The sequence below is a fragment of the Nycticebus coucang genome, chromosome 19, assembly GCF_027406575.1.
Source record: "Nycticebus coucang isolate mNycCou1 chromosome 19, mNycCou1.pri, whole genome shotgun sequence".
NCBI lineage: Eukaryota > Metazoa > Chordata > Mammalia > Primates > Lorisidae > Nycticebus > Nycticebus coucang.
Window position 1 is genome coordinate 37,971,284 of NC_069798.1, and position 16,462 is coordinate 37,987,745.

The 16,462-nt window shown below is 38.4% G+C and overlaps 1 protein-coding gene across 1 annotated transcript in view; it reads right to left on the reverse strand.

Moving 5' to 3' along the window:
* The window catches only part of RIT2 (Ras like without CAAX 2), a 552,485-nt gene that overhangs the window by 76,491 nt on the left and 459,532 nt on the right, over window positions 1-16,462 (reverse strand). The window lies entirely within an intron of this gene.

Consider the following 16,462-nt stretch of genomic DNA (forward strand, 5'->3'; position numbering starts at 1 on the left):
GCCTGGTAGAATTTTGGGTATTGGCTTTGTGGAAAGTCCCGTGGACATTTTTATACTATCACCGCTCTGGAAGCTGGAGTTTGATCAAAAGTTTCTGAGTGAGTTTACTTTTGTCGTGGAGGATTGAGCTGGTCATTATGGAGGCTAGATCTGAGAATATCCTGGAAAGCTGATTTAGTTATGGCAAATTTCTTCAACATGTGAATGTCATTAAAGTATTTAATTTCTCCATCATAAATGAAACTCAATTCAGCTGGATACAGGATCCTGGGTTGAAAGTTATTTTGTTTTAGGAAAGTAAAAGTGATGACTACCCTGTTCTAGCTTGAAAGGTTTCAGCAGAGAGATCTGCAGTCATTCTAATATTTTTCCCCTTGTAGGTTATGATTTCCTTATGTCTGGCTGCTTGAAGAATTTTCTCCTCCATATTAAATTTAGTGAAGTTAATTGTGATCCACCTAGGAGATGTTGTAATAGGGTTGAATTGTGCTGGGGTTCTGAAAGTGTCTGCTATCTGAATTTCAAAATCTCTTGGCATGTTTGGGAGGTTCTCATTCATAATCTCATGAAGAAGAGCCTTTGTGTTGGGGCGGGTGCAGTTAGTGCTCACACTTGGCTCTGAGTTCTAGCATTTGCCCACCTGCCTTTGTCTCAGCTATGAGGGCCAGGTGCTTCTAAGGCTCACTTAAGCAATCCTTCTGGCTAGTCACGCCCTGGGAGTATGCCGTCTCTGACCACGTGTCTTCTATTCTCCAACCCCACTATGCCCCACTCAAGTCAATACCCTTTCCTCACAGGGCCTATGTTACCATCCCAGATTTGTTTCATCAGTGTCTGTCACTGGAGAAGATGCCTGGCTTTCTCTGGATGCCCAGAGGGACAGGGAGTGTCTCTCCAAAATATCCCCAGGGTTGTGAGCCCTATTGTTCCCAACATTGCTGCTGCTGCTCTGTGCTGCAGGCACAGCCTCTCCCTCTTCCTTATGGTTCTTTTAGACCACCATCTTCTCCTTACCCACCAGAATTAGCACAGACCTGCAACAGCCCACACCCTGTCCACACCTCTTGTGAAAATGCCCAAGAATTGAACTCCATAGGGGACAGGCTTTCAGACCTCATGGTGAGAGTGGAGGGGAGTGCTGGGACTTCAGAATTGCAGGTAGAAAATAGATACAAGTTTTATACAGTTTTATGCCTGGCAGTAGAGTTCCATGGCACCCTAGCAGGGGAAGGAGGTCTGGTTTTTAGAGGGTCTTTTCTGTGGGATAAAATTGGAGGATGTTTGAACTCTGCCTGCTTGTTTGTAGAAAGTATTCTGCAAGCCATTCTCATGAGGGAGGGGACTCCTGTCTGCTTGGTGATGGATTTTGTACCTATTGTTTGTATCCTTGGGGTTGCAGGTCACCTCAGCAGGGTTGATGTGTGTTCTTCAACCTTCTTTCTTGGCTCAGCTCCAAACCATCAGCTTACTTGCTAAACTTCTGACCTTTAATTCTCCTTCTGGACAGGAGCCTTTGTGGAAAGCTGGCTTTAGTCATCCATCTTGCCTCTGCCCCCAGAAATGAGAAAATATTAGACAAATATTTATCAAGTTCCTTTTCTGTTCCATGGACTCTTACAGGACCTTGAGAGATAGCAATGAATGATGCAAATGAAACCCTTATTCTAATAGTGAATATATTTTAGTGTTGAATGGGGGAGACAAAGAAAATAATAAATTAGTATTGTTGATGGTGTTAAAAACTCTTTTTTAAAAATGAATACAATGGGCAGAGTATGAGGAAATGTTAGAAGGGACAAATTTAATTTTTAAATAGAGTGGTTAAAGAAAGATATACCAAGAAGGTGACATTTGGACAAAGAGCTGAAGAAGTAAAGGAATGAGCCATACAAAACTTGGGGAAAGAGCACCCCAGATAGTGAAATAGCCAAATGAATATCTGAAGGCTGAAGAGTGATGAATGTGTTTTAATAGAGAGCAAGAGGATGAGGCTGAAGCACAGCCCTAAAATGAAAGCTAGCTATAAAAATTCAAGGAAATACCAAAGGGAGTAGGTAGATCATATCTAATGTGTCTAAACTGTCCCTTATCAAGTTTTAGAGTTTACCTAAATGGAAATCCTTAAGGAATTTGGAAGGAGGAATGAACGTGTCTTGGCTTCTATTATTACAGGGCCTTATTTCTGTACAGAGGGAGCTCTTGGAGGGAGTGGGCCAGAGTAAAGATAGGAAGAAATATCCGAGTCTGGTAGAATCATTCCATAATGAGGGATTGGATCAGATGGTAGCAGCCTAGCTACTAAGATACCCTGAGATATGGGAGGTCACAGCTAATAGAATGCCCTAATGTATTAGAGAAGAATCAAGAATTACTTTATGACATTTTGCTTTAGCCACTGGAAGGACAGAATTGCCACTGACTGGGTCAAGAATCACTGTGGAATGGGTTTTAGGTCAGGAACAATTACAGCAGAATTTCAGCTTTGGATATTTTATTTTGGATATAGTAACTAAATTTTGAAAAATGTTTGACTATAAATGTCTAGGTTTCAATAGAAATGTAGTCATTTTCTATTGAAATTTTTTCTAAAGAAAAAAACATTATTTTTGTTTTCTTCCTTTAAATAAGTTCTCCATCTGATAAATCCCTTGTACAGAAACCAACATTAAAGAAATGTTATTCTTTTAACAAGAATATTGTATTTGTGAGTTTATTTCAATGTTTTTCCTTCTCATGCATTGACAAGAGGTAACAGGCCTCAGGAGACTCCAGCCACACAGGCACATTTGAGTTACAATGGTTCCTATAATGCATTTTTTTTTTTAATTTTCTTGTCTCTGCTCTGTGGTAGGATACAGCGAGCAACAGTGTCACTCTAAGAGATGCTTGCAGTGACTGGCCCTTCACATATCACACTATTTATGTAGTCTTCTTTTCAGGTTAGGAAGACTAGGTTAAAACAAACAAACAAACAAACAAAAAGAAGTCTAGGTTAAAAAAAGAAAAAGAAGACAAAACAACAGCAACAACAACAACAACTAGGACTTGGCAAATCATAAAGGGTGATATAAACAGGGCAAATCAGATTAGCAGTCACCGGCAACATGGTAGCTCTTATTGATCCCAGGTAAAGAGAACCTTACTGTCATAATTTTCTCTCATCACCTGGGACAGCAAAGTAAAAGAGAGGGTAGTCACGAGGGGAAGGGAACTTTATCTCTAAAATAACTTTGTAGAAAATCAATTCCTTGTAACCAAGACAGAATGGCAAAATCCACACAACTGCTAATAGCTTCAATCTCGTCAAAACCAAAAGTCAATGATGTTGTCTCTCATACAGATCATGAGGCTAAAATGTCCTAGTTATGAGACCTTATTAGAATGTTATCAGCTTGCAATTTCACTAATCAGAAGTTAGAAAAGGGTCTCTTTGTGGTGTTGGCACAAAATGCAACTCAAATTATCAATGTAAATCAGTGATGATTCCTTAGAAATCATCAGTGTACTGAATAAAAGAATCATGTTGCTATCTCTTTATAATGTGTAGAAAGAATTAAGGAAATAGACATGTTCAATGAGTAGGGAAGAAAAGAGCAGAAATAAGTAATTATTTTACCAATTTTAGTAGAATACCCACCCACGAACTTGTGTGAATGTAGAAATTAATAAGGCCGATGAAAGCATTGGGGTTGGAGAAACAGTTCTCATTCTGTAGGTTATCAGTGGCAATTGAGAAAATACAAGTCACTCAGAATCCAATTATGTAGCAATTGGGAATATAATATTTACTAGACCTCCTCTGACACATTAATAGATGCTTAAAGCCTCAAAAAATCTTCATGATAGCATGGAATTTTCTAGCAGGTAACATAAAGGACAAAACTGACTATACATGTTAAATGTCATTGCTTAATGGCTAAAGTCAGTTGAAATACTTGGTTTCCAGAATCCAGTACATACTCAGAGCATGACATCACAATCTCTTCTAAGAATCACTTCAACTTCAGTCCTTGAATCAGCTGAAACCTCTTTTGGAAATAAAAATCCAGTCAGGACAGTAGCATGTTGGTAAATATTTATAAATCAGAACTCCAAGTTAAAAAAAAAAAAAGAAAAAAGAAAAAGTATGATTTGTTAAATTTGTCAATTTTCATGGTATAAATACTCCCTATTGGCTGATTTCAAACTACCACCATCAAATCATTGAACATAGATTTGGGAAGAGATAACTTTGCACAAATGGCTCCCACAAGTTGATACGACCCAAATGTAGCACACCATATACATATCCTAATTTGTCTGGTGGAATTCACCAAATGTCTACCTGAGATGACTGGAAATTACTGTGTTGTTCAAATAACATTGTTATTGAGGCACACTTAGATAATTAAAATGAAACAGTGAGAAATAGAGGTAAATGATGCAGGTATATTACCTAGTCCTGGCTCTGCTGTGTTACCTGAGAAAGTACATTTACTTCTTGGTGCCTCTGGTTTTTTTTTTTCTGTTGTTGTTCTTTTTTTTTTTTTTTTATTAAATCATAGCTGCATACATTAATGCAATTATGGGATACAATGTTCTGGTTTTATATATAATTTGAAATACTTTCATCAAACTATTTAACATAGCCTTCACCCCATTTTCTTAGTTATTGTGTTAATACATTTATACTCTACACTTAGTAGATTTAACATGTACCCTTGTAAAATGCACATAGTTGTGGTCCCACCAATTACTCTCCCTCCACTCAATCTCCTGCCTTGCCTCCTCTCCTACTCCTCTTTCCCTGTCATCTTGGACTGTAGTTGGGTTATAGCTTTCATATGAAAGTGTGAGGTGTCTCTGTTTCTTAAGTGCACATACAAGGCTTACCTAATTTTTTTCCTGACAGCTCTTTCTAGTCAAAAAACTATAATCCCATGCAATATTATAATGTGAATAGCAGGGCGTGGTCCCATGACTATTGTAACTAAGCTAACATAGAGATTATGGTATCTTGATTATTTTTCAAAGACTCTATATTTGAGTCAATTCCATTATAATATCAAAGAAAATCAACAATAAACAAATAGAAAATCCTGATTTAGCTAAGAGAGAAGGGAAACACATTGGTTCCACTGATTACTTCCTGTCAGGCAGCTGAAAACATCAGCTAGAGCAGGGCCTCACATACTTTCATATGCATAAAAGTAACTGAGTATCTTGTTAAAATGAAGATTTTGGTTGAGACATTTCAGGGAGGGACCTAAGAATCTTTATTGCAGACATGGTTCCAGACAGTGCAACAGTGTTGGTCTGAAGATCAAACTTCAAATAGCAAAGATCGAGATTTAAGTAAAAGATTTTTTTTTCAGTTTCTCATACTACAGTCTGACACTGAAAGATTATGTCATCTTTTATAATAAATAATCCTTTTCACGATTATTATGGAAGATGGTGACTGACTGAACTACCTATCCAGATTTGGTCATCAACAATGGCTGTACACCCGCAACCTGGACTCTTCTCCAAACTCCTTTAGAAAGGGCATGTTTGACTCAGACAGACAGAATGAGGGACAGCTGCAGTGATAAAAACAGTTGGAATCACATGAGCTTTTTTTTTTTTTAACAATTCTGAACTCTGGGAGGTATAACATTTACAGTTTAGTTGATGCTAAATTGATTATTTGATTTACTGTGTTTTAAAAGTTGATTCTCTTAATATTTTTGACCTAGTTAAATAGTTTCATAGGATAAAACACAATAAATTCGATGTGCAGAGTTTTGTTGGCGTAATGGAAAAGAAAATCCTTTTTGTGACCAGTTTGATCTGTAATAATTAGTTTCACAATTTTTATTCAACAATGTCTTTGAATAATTAATTGGATAATGTTCATGTAGGTTTGAAATTACTTCCATCAAAAGGTTAACATTTATTAGATGTCATAATTATGATACATACTAAAAGAGTTTAAAATAACAGATCAGCATAGCATTTGAAATTACATTATAATGGAAGTAAAACTGTATTGAAATTCAAAGTCTGTAGGCATCAGATTTTTTGATGAATGTCATTTATCTTTCAATAGGGACCCAGAGTTGAAGCTTGGATGAGGACAAGAGCCACTGAAATCTGGGCTTGACATTTTAGTTAGTCAAAATTGTACATAAGAATTATAGGACCTGAGACTAGCCACACGACTTTTCTTAACATAAATTTCCTCCTATAAAAAATAGTGATCCCAACACTATCAGGACTGTTATGAGGATAAGAGTTGATATTTATAAAGTACTTAGTACAGTGCATGCCTAGAGCAGGAAATGATTATGCCTTCTTTTAAAGTAAATAATTCTTTTCACAATTATTATGGAAAAATTACATTAGTTCGTATGCTACATTTTCCATTAAATAATACATAAAATGAATAATTTGTTTGAATATGAAAATTACATTTACTTATAACATATGTTAAAGTAGATATTATTTGAGTAATATATTTCTTAGTTATTTTGAAATTGCACAGAATGAATTTTTAATAAAAACTGTAATCATTATAACTATATATGAACCTTCTTTGAAAAAAATATGAAGTATGACATAAACAACAGTTATTAAGTTTTCAGCCCAGTTAAATTGGCCATACACTACATGATACACACTGTCAATAAAGTATCCAGAAAGGGCAAAACCAGATAAGCTGGATTCACAAGGGAGGTTTATGTTGCTACTTCTGTTTGTGCTTCAAATTACAATGGGTTATCAAATTACAAATTGGTTTCTATAAAAATATTTTACAAATATCAAATATGATTCTTGTTCCCTGAAAAATGGAAAGCAATTAGATCTTAAATGGGATCCTGGAGACAAGATGGCTGACTGAAGCCAGCCATCCAGTAGGCTGAGGCTCCCATCCAAGTAGGAGAGTTAAAGGACAAAAATTCAGCAAGTAACCTGGTGGATTTGAGCTGCACTAAGAGAGAAGTTTGAAGAACGCACATCAACCCTGCTGAGGTGAGCTGCGACCACAAGGATACAAACAAAAGGTACAAAATCCATCACCAAGCGGACGGGAGTCGCCTCCCCCATGAGAATGTCTCAGAGTGCCCCACAAACAATTGGGCAGAGTTCAAAGGTCCTCTGACTACACTCCACGGGAGAGACCCTCTAAAAACTGGACCTACCTCCCCAACTAGGGTGCCATGGCATCCTCTTGCCAGGCATAAAACTGTATAAACTGTATATAGTCTCTACCTGGAATTCTGAGCTCCCAGCCTCCCCTCCACTCACACTGAGGTCTGGAGAACAGTCCCTCAGGAGTTCAGAGTCTTGGGTGATTTCTCGAGGGGTGTGGACGGGGCCTCAACTGCAGATGGTTGGTGCCGGCTCTGGAGCATGGGAGTGAGGAGAGGATTGTTGGCAGAGAGGGGACTGCACCAAGGCAGCAGTTCCCTGAGGCACAGGGCAACAGCCGTCTTTTGGTGACAATACGGCCAGGCATAAAACTGTGTAAAACTGTGTGTGTTCTCTGCCCACAACCCCAGGCTCCCAGTGCTCCCCACGCTCCCCTCTGCCTCGCTCCAAGGTCTAGAGGCCTGTCCCCCAGGAGTCCGAACTCTTGGGCGATTGTAGAGAGTGCTGAGCTGCAGCCGGTTGGTGCAGACTCTGGGGCATGGGAGTGGAGAGAGGATGGTGGCTGGAAGGGAGCTGCACTGAAGCAGTGGTTTGCTGAGGCATAAAACAGCAGCCCTCTTTTGCTAGCAATACAGCTCACTACCGAATATTCTGAAGCCACACCCCCTGTCTCCCTGGGCAACAAGAGACTCTGAATATAGGATTGGCCTGAGGCAACTCCAACTGGCAAACTGGGAAAACTCCCAGGGCGGGGCTGACCCAGAGGTCTACTTTACTAAACCTAAGATGCACCTGGCCCTCAGGGGATCGTCAGCCTATACACAATAAAAGAGCAAAAGCAAGATTATTTGGAACTCAATTCAGCTTCTCTTCTGCAGGGGAACCACAGAGTTTTTCTGTTCTGTTCTGTAAGGAACATTAATCAGGGGTGAGACTAGACCTGAGTGAAAACCCCCCAAACTTCATCAGGCACCCGAGGATGTCAGGCCTCACCTCCTCCTGCTAGAGAGAGGCAGACTGCAGCAGCCTGGCAGACTTCCCTATGATACAGGTAGGTGAAAAATCCTGGAGTACCGATTCACTACAGGCAACTGGGTCAGCCAACTGCAGGGCTGTCAGTGACTGGGTGTGAAGTGGTGCAAGGTGGGAAGAAGGCAGCAACCTTCCCAGACTGATCTATTGGCTGGGTGGCTCCTCCTGACTCCATGCAGCAGTGGAGCAAGCCACACCAGAGTAGTCAGCAGACCACTGTGATCCAGTTCCCAGAGACCTCTTAAATTCTTTCACCCGAGACAGGTGCAGACTGAGACAATTGATTTGGACTTTTTGAACTGAACCAATCACTTGAGGACAAATCAGGTGATGCCCTGGGTGCACGGTGGTAGGAAGGTTTGATTTTTCTGTTCCAATTGTTTGACGGTGGGGGATGGTGTGACTTAAGTGCTGATATTTCTCCACAGCTGAGACTTCAATCCAGAGTATCTGTTTCACTAGGGTGGAACAGAAACCAGCTGAAAACAACACAGAACCACTTAGAACCACGACACCAGACAGGGCCCAGTTTCTCAGGCCAGAACACTGTACAGGCCCTCGAAAAAGCCCCAGGGGAAAAAATCAAAGGGAGTAAAACAACTATGGGGTGGAATCAGTGGAAAAACTCTGGTAATATGAATAACCGGAATAGATCAACCCCCCCAAGAAAAGATATGGCAGATGTAATTGAAGATCCTATTCATAAACAACTGGCTGAGATGTCAGAAATCGAATTCAGAATTTGGATTGCAGACAAGATTAACAAAGTGGAATTAGGAATTTGAGGAGAAATTCAAAAGTTGTCTCAAGAATTTAATGAATTTAAAGACAAAACCACCAAAGATTTACACACACTGAATCAAGAATTAGCAGCCCTCAAAGATATGAAAAATACAGTAGAATCCCTCAGCAACAGAATAGACCAAGCAGAAGAAAGGATTTCTGACATTCAAGATAAAGCCTTTGAATGCTCCCAAACTCTCAAAGAGGAAGAGAAATAGAGAGCAAAAATGGATCATTCTCTCCAAGAGCTCTGGGATAATTTGAAGAAGGGTAAATCCGAATCATTGGAGTTCTAGAAACAGATGAAGTGGCCTCGCTGGGCACAGAGGCCCTTCTGCATGAAATTATGAAAGAGAATTTTCCAGACATGCCTAGAGATTCTGAAATTCAGATAGCAGACAGCTTCAGAACCCCAGCATGACTCGACCCCAATAACATATCACTCAGGCATATCATAATTAATTTCACTAAAGTTAATATGAAGGAAAAAATTCTCAAAGCTGCCAGGACAAAGAAAACCATTACCATCAAAGGGAAGAATATTAGAATGACTGCAAATATCTCTGCAGAAACGTTTCAAGGCAGAATAGGGTGGTCACCAACTTTTAATCTCCTAAAGCAAAATAACTTTCAATCCCGGATCTTGTATCCAGCTAAACTGAGTTTCATTTATGATGGAGAAATTAAATACTTTACTGACATTCATATATTGAAGAAATTTGCCGTAACCAAACCAGCTCTCCAGGATATTCTCAGACCTATCCTCCATAATGACTAACGCAATCCTCTACCACAAAAGTAAACTCACTCAGAAACTTCAGCTCAAACTTCAATTTCCACACTGGCAAAAGGATTAAAAATGCTCACTGGACTTTTGAAAAACTCAATACCCAAAACTTCACCAGACTTATCAATATTCTCCATTAATGTGTCCTCTAAAGGGGCATAAGTTAGATGACTGGATACAAAAACTCAGGCCAGATATTTGTTGCATACAAGAGTCACATCTTAACTTAAAAGAGAAAAACAGACTCAGGGTGAAAGGATGACCATCCATATGGTCATCCATATTTCAGGCAAAAATTAATCAGAAAAAAGCAGATGTTCAATTTCATTTGCAGATACAATAGGCTTTAAACCAACATAAGTAAGGAAGGACAAGAATGGTCACTTCATATTTGTTAAGGGTAATACCCAATATGATGAGATCTCAATTATTAATATCTATGCACCCAACCAGAATGCACCTCAATTTATAAGAGAAACTCTAACAGACATGAGCAACTTCATTTCCTCCAGCTCCATAATCATCAAAGATTTCAACACTCCTTTAGCAGTGTTGAATCTATCCCCCAACAAGAAGCAGAGCAAAGAAATCTCAGATTTAAACCTAATCATCCAACAACTGGATTTAGTAGACATCTACCGAACATTTCATCCCAACAAAACTGAATACACATACTTCTCATCAGCCCATGGAATTTACTCCAAAATCGATCACATCTTAGGTCACAAGTCTAATCTCAGTAAAATTAAAGGAATAGAAATTATTCCATGCATCTTCTCGGACCACCAAGGAAAAAATCATGAGCTGAGTAATAACAGGAATCTGCATACTCACCCAAAAACATGGAAGTTAAATAATCTTATGCTGAATGATAGCTGGGTCAGAGATGAGATTAAGAAAGAAATTGCCAATTTTGGGTAACAAAACAACAATGAAGACAAGAACTATCAGAACCTCTGGGACACCACAAAGGCAGTTTTAAGAGGGAAATTTATAGCACTGCAAGCCTTCCTCAAGAGAACGGAAAGAGAGGAAGTTAACAACTTAATGGGACATCTCACGCAACTGGAAAAGGAAGAACATTCCAACCCCAAACCCAGTAGAAGAAAAGAAATAACCAAAATTAGAGCAGAATTAAATGAAATTGAAAACAAAAGAATAATACAACAGATCAATAAATCAGAAAGCTGGTTTTTTGAAAACTCAATAAAATAGATAAACCTTTGGCCAACCTAATTAGGAAAAAAAGAGTAAAATCTCTAATTTCATCAATCAGAAACAACAAAGACTGCCGCGGACCGCCAGTCGATGAGCCTCAGTCCGAGGGTGCTCAGGGCGAACGGTACAGGTTGGCTGAAAGGTCGACGCAGGATAAAATGACAGACTGCCACACACCACGAGTGATGAAGAAAGCAGCTGTACTTTACTGAATTTTGAGTTGGTATTTAAACATTTTTGACAAAGCATTACAAATTACAAAAGGTATTTTTACAACTTGCTGAGCCTTACACGTTATTATCTAACCTTGTAGATGTGAGTATTCAACCATCCCACTTGAACAATGTCCTGCCCGCAAGGGGTTTTGCCCGCAAGGGGTTCTGCCCGCAAGGGGGAATAAAGGTTATTGGTTATCAGTTGTGTCTTTCATTACCCCTTATCTAAGTAAATGCTTCAAAGGTTAAAGTTTTAAAACGTGAAAATTCTTTCTTTATAACTACTAGTATTAGTAATAATTCACAAATTATTTACTTCTAATGTGATTAAAAGATTTCATATATGTGTGGGTTATGTAAGTGATTATAGTATTAGGAAATATATGAAATGTAAAGGTATGTGGAAAGTTTTAAGTCGTGGGTGGCTGTGGGTGGTGTAAGCACATATCTGGATGGAACATCTTGTTTGTTGCTCCTGCATTGTCTCAATGCACTGTCTCAACTCACTGACATTTATGATAGGAACGTGCTCTTACATCGTTCCCCCTGCAGACATTGAGTCTTTACAGGCATTCTTACTATGTTTAATTATGGATCAGTAAGTCATTATGTTTATTCTTAGTTTCTAAAGACAATCAGGCATTCAACTGAACAGACAGGTTTCATTCACAGGCATTCCTCAGGCTTTATGCCGCACCTTAAGTAATTACGTTCAACAAACAGCATGCTAGGCAACTTATGCGCTGCTGTCGCATACTAGGGGTGCTGGGGGCTTCGCTCCGGGGAGCACAGACCACCTACCCATGCGTCTTACAACGCGGACAGCGCCACCTCGCTGCGGCTTGATGCCGAGGGTGCGGCAAAAGACGAAATAACAACAGACTCCTCAGAAATAAAAAAAAAACTTAATAAATATTACAATAAACTTTATTTTCTGAATTATGAAAATCTGAAGGAAATTGTCTGATACTTAGAAGCATGTCACCTTCCAAGACTTAGCCAGAATCAAGTGGAAATTTTGAACAGGCCCATATCAAGTTCAGAAATAGCATCAACCATACAAAATCTCCGTAAAAAGAAAAGCCCGTGACGAGATGGTTTCTCGTCAGAATACTACCAAACCTTTAAAGAGGAATTAGAACCTATGTTACTCAACCTGTTTCTAAAGGTAGAAAAAGAAGGAAGACTATCCAACACGTTCTACGAAGCAAACATCACCCTGAGCCCACAACCAGGAAAAGACCCAACAAGAAAAGAAAATTTTAGACCGATATCACTAATGAATATTGATGCAAAAATATTCAACAAGATCCTAAGAAACAGAATCCAGCAACACATCAAACAGATTATACATCATGACCAAGTCGGTTTTATCCCAGAGTCTCAAGGCTGGTTCAATATACATAAATCCATAAATGTAATCCAGCATATAAACAAAATAAAAAATAAAGTCTATATGATTCTCTCAATCAATGGAGAAAAAGTTTTTGATAATATCAAGCATCCCTTCATTATCAGAACACTTAAGAAAATCGGTACAGAAGGGACATTTCTTAAACTGATAGAGACCATCTACATCAAACCCACAGCCAATATCATATTAAATGGAGTTAAATTGGAATAATTTCCACTCAGATCAGGAACCAAACAAGGCTGCCCATTGTCTCCATTGCTACCACAATTAGGAAAGAAAAGGCGAGCAAGGGTATCCATATAGGGTCAGAAGAGATCAAACTTTCGCTCTTCTCAGATGATATGATAGTATATCTGGAAAACACTAGGGACTCTACTACAAAACATTTAGAAGTGGTCAAGGAATAAAGCAGCATCTCAGGTTACAAAATCAACATTCATAAATTGGTAGCCTTTATATATACCAACAATACTCAAGTTGAAAAAACAGTTAAGGACTCAATCTCATTCACAGTAGTGCCAAAGAAGATGAAATATTTGGAAATTTATCTAACAAAGGACATGAAAGATCTCTATAAGGAGAAATATGAAACTCTAAGAAATGAAATACTGAAAATATTAACAAATGGAAAAACATACCATGCTCGTGGCTGGGAAGAATCAACATTGCTAAAATGTCCATACTACCCAAAGCAATATATAATTTTAATGCAATCCCTATTAAAGCTCCACTGTCATACTTTAAAGATCTTGAAAAAATAATACTTCGTTTTTAATGGAATCAGAAAAAACCTCGAATAACCAAGACATTACTCAGAAATAAAAACAAAGCAGGAGGAATTATGCTACCAGACCTCAGACTATTCTACAAATCAATAGTGATCAAAACAGCATGATATTGGCACAAAAACAGAGAAGTAGATGTCTGGAACAGAATAAAGAACCAAGAGATGAACCCAGCTACTTACCATTATTTAATCTTTGACAAGCCAATTAAAAACATTCAGTGGGGAAAAGATTTCCTATTTAACAAATGGTGCTGAGTGAACTGGCTGGCAACCTGTAGAAGACTGAAACTGGACCCACACCTTTCACCATTAACTAAGATGAACTCTCACTGGATCAAAGATTTAAACTTAAGACATGAAACTCTAAAAATATTAGAGGAGAGTGCAGGGAAAACCCTTGAAGAAATTGGTCTGGGCAACTATTTTATGAGGAGGACCCCCCCGGCAATTGAAGCAGCTTCAAAAATACACTACTGGGACTTGATGAAACTAAAAAGCTCTGCACAGCCAAGAAAACAGTAAGTAAAGCAAGCAAACAGCCCTCAGAATGGGAGAAGATATTTGCAGGTTATGTCTCTGACAAAGGTTTAATAACCAGAATCCACAGAGAACTCAAATGCATTAGCAAGAAAAGAACAAGGGATCCCATCGCAAGTTGGGCAAGGGACTTGAAGAGAAACTTCTCTGAAGAAGACAGGCGTGTCTGTTTTTCAGACATATGAAAAAATGCTCATCATCTTTAATCATCAGAGAAATGCAAATCAAAACTACTTTGAGATATCATGTAACCCCAGTGACACTAGCCTATATCACAAAATCCCAAGACCAGAGATGTTGGTACAGATGTCGAGAAAAGGGAACACTTTTGCACTGTGGTGGGAATTCAAATTAATACATTCCTTTTGGAAAGAGATATGGAGAACACTTAGAGATCTAAAAATAGATCTGCCATTCAATTCTGTAATCCCTCTACTGGGCATATATCCAGAAGACCAAAAATCACATCGTAATAACGATATTTTTACCAGAATGTTTATTGAAGCCCAATTCATAATTGCTAAGTCATGGAAAAAGCCCAAGTGCCCATCGATCCATGAATGGATTAATAAATTGTGGTATATGTACACCATGGAATATTATGCAGCCTTAAAGAAAGATGGAGACTTTACCTCTTTCATGTTTATGTGGATGGAGCTGAAACACATTCTTCTTAGTAAGTATCTCAAGAATGGAAGAAAAAGTACCCAATGTACTGAGCCCTACTATGAAACTAGGGTTTTCACATGAAAGCTATAAACCAGTTACAACCTAAGAATAGTGGGAAGGGCTGAAAGGGAGGGAAGGGAGGGGAGAGGTGGGTAGAGGGAAGGGGATTGGTGGGATTACACCAGAGGTGCATCTTACAAGGGTTTATGTGAAACTTGGTAAATGTGGAATGTAAGTGTCTTGGCACAGAAACTGAGAGAATGCCAGGAATGCTATGTTAACCAGTGTGATGAAAGTGTGTCAAACCATCTGTGAAGCTAGTGAATGATGCCCCATGATCATATCAATTTACACAGCTATGATTTAATAAAAAAAAAAAAGATCTTAAATGGTAGAACGTGTGGTGCTAACATTGTGTGCATGTAAATATTTAGAAAAGAATGACGTGTTTGCATAATAGAAGAAGCATCAGATCAGTCTTGGTGAAGATCATAGGTTATAATTTTTGACCTTTCATGTTAGGCTGGATTTAGAAAAGTTGCTGCAAGCATCCATGGCTTGTGTTCCCTTAGCTTAGGGTATCAAGCTGAATAGAGACAGCAATGGGCAATGAACACATAACTCTGTGGGCATGCTGCTAATTGTAGTGAAGAGTAGGTCTTTCAACGGAATGGTACATAATTGGAAAATAAGATGAACCATCTAGGGTGGCACCTGTGACTCAGTGAGTAGGGCGCTGGCCCCATATACTGAGGGTGGTGGGTTCAAACCTATCCCCAGCCAAACTGAAACAATAAAATATCTGGGTATTGTGGTGGGCTCCTGTAATTCCAGCTACCTGGGAGGCTGAGGCAAGAGAATCACCTAAGCTCAGGAGTTGGAGGTTGCTGTGACTTGTGTGATGCCAGAGCACTCTACCAAGGGTGATAAAGTAAGACTCTGTCTCTACCAAAAAAAAAACAAAAAAAAACAAAAAAAAATCTGTATTAAAATACAGCAGTCTTTTGGAATAATGTCATAGAACAAACTAAAAAATGTTATAGAAAGCACATTCAGTGAACAATTGGAATGACTCTTTGTAGAAAGGATTTTAATAGCAAAAGATTCGAATCAGAAAGGATATTGCAGACACCAAAAGGCTCATAAATATTGATTCTTTAGAATATGTTCCTATTTCTTATCTTCACACCAAGTCCTAAATGTCATGAAAATATTGTACAGAGGTAAGACGAAGACAGGGAACCATATGAATGCTCTATCAATATGTAGATCAGGAAAATCATTTGTTCAAGAAAAGGAAATGTAAATAGAGACAAACATTATTAGAAACCCAGCTCATGCGTAAAAATGGGATACTCTGATCTAAAACAAATATTTTTCTTTTTGCCTTATATGATGAGCTGATACAACTGAAATTGGAGGAGCTGATAGCATCCAAATTATTGGAGTTACCAAATTTGTATTCACCCAGTAGCAGGATTGTGTAAAATCAATGAAAATCTTGCAATACTTTCATTTGTTTTTCAACATTAAATGCTAAAAACACTTCATTCCATTTCACTAAAATCACTAGAGTTTTGAAATACCATGTAAGCAATAAGTCAAACATAGAAAATATTGAACTTCATGAGCTGTTTATTTCCAAAGACAATCTTGTTGAAGACTTATTATTTTAGGTGTAGTTTTGCTTAAAGCTAATTGTAGTGAAGAGTGGAGCAATCCTGATGTGTCTTTATGGTGTATTTTTTAGCACCATGGGGATTTATTGCATACTTTTTATATAAATGAAGTATATCTTTGTGCATAACTCATTGTACTCAACAAAAGGCAATTAACTCACTTTGTTCATACTATCCCCAGGTCTTAAAACATGGAGTGCCTGTTTTACATTATCTAGGAAAACAAGG